This window comes from Octopus bimaculoides, chromosome 2 (assembly GCF_001194135.2).
Source record: "Octopus bimaculoides isolate UCB-OBI-ISO-001 chromosome 2, ASM119413v2, whole genome shotgun sequence".
NCBI lineage: Eukaryota > Metazoa > Mollusca > Cephalopoda > Octopoda > Octopodidae > Octopus > Octopus bimaculoides.
Window position 1 is genome coordinate 149,426,121 of NC_068982.1, and position 1,540 is coordinate 149,427,660.

The 1,540-nt window shown below is 28.4% G+C and overlaps 1 long non-coding RNA gene across 1 annotated transcript in view; it reads right to left on the reverse strand.

The window, feature by feature from the left end:
• Positions 1-919: 919 nt before the first annotated feature.
• Positions 920-1,540, reverse strand: part of LOC128247036 (uncharacterized) — an 86,361-nt gene continuing 85,740 nt past the window's right edge. The window contains exon 4 of the long non-coding RNA XR_008263462.1: positions 920-1,057. This is a non-coding gene — a long non-coding RNA (uncharacterized LOC128247036). The remainder of the gene's footprint in view (positions 1,058-1,540) is intronic.

Consider the following 1,540-nt stretch of genomic DNA (forward strand, 5'->3'; position numbering starts at 1 on the left):
ACACACACACACACACACACACACACACACACACATGCATGCATGCATCACAAATAAGGTTACCAGATGAACAAAACTGTTTTTGTGAAGTTATCATGCAGACTGTTTCTATAACTCATCCCAGATATATACAAGCAAAAAGCAATCTGTTAATGGTATTATCACAAGAGAGAGCAAAGATGGACAAGATATGGCAACATCCAACTAAATACTCTCTGCAGTTTTTAGTTCCAATTCTATCAGTCCTGAGTTCAAATTCCATTGAAGTCAACTTTAACTGTCAATTCCCCACTCTATGGCTGATAAAACAATGTCAGTAACATACTGCATTGATTTAATCTGTAACTCACTCCTGTCAAGCAAAAGTAATATTTGTTGTTATTAGTGCTTGCATGTCACTGAACACTAATTTGTTTGTGGCTGTTTTCTTTTTTGTTTTATGGGGGGTTTTTTGTGGGTAAGTGTCTGTTTGTTACATTCCTAAAATCTCTCCTATACTTGAAGAATATAAGCAATATATGGTGAAACTGAATTATTTCTTGGGCAGAAGAATTTGTCAGACTGTCTTTAGCGTTGTTGAAAAAAAAATAATAATAATGCAGTTTTACAAATGTGAAGTTAGCTTTTCAGCTCCGGTTTTAGTTATGCAATCTAAGCTGCCATATTTTGATGTTACATGTTATAGGGGAATATATGGAGATAAATAATTTGAATCATCAAAGAAAACAACTCACACAGATAATAAAAAAAACACTTTAAATAAAGATAATAATTCTAATTTTATTTCAAATATTTCATAGAATCTAATTTTTATAAATATTAATATTTTCAATAAAGAAATTTGTATTTATATACACATGAAGTTGTTTATGTATTTTGTATTACATGTGTAAAAATATATACATATATCTTTATTAAAAAATTGCAATTTGATATTTAATATTTCCTATTTTGTTTATTTGTTTACAATTTTGTGTGCATGTGTGTACTTTTACAATTGCTACGGGGTTTTCTTTTCTTTTTCAAAAAAATATTTTGCTGCCATCATCCTTTCTCTCTGAAAAAATAAGGATATTTCAGTTTAATAAGTCACACACAGGCAAGGCCTATTGGTGAATACAGAGACAACGTATCAAATGCTTAGATATTATGAATTACGATTTTTCTGTAATATATGCTTATATTTCTTCAGATGTGTGTGTGCATGTGTGTGTATGCATGTGTGTGTATGCATGTGTGTGTGTATTATATTTACACATACATATATATATAGATATATATATATATATATATATGTATGTATACTCACACACACATGTATTATATATATATATATATATTGAAGTGTGTTTCTGCATTAGAACAAATAACCACAAGCTTGAGAGAAATAAATCAATACCAGTTTATAAAAAAGTAAAAGATATATGAATTTGGTTTTAGTTTTCAGCTAAAATAAATTTAATGTATACATCCATAGGCATCAATACATACACACACTCATACACATATACATATATATAAACAAACATATATAAATATA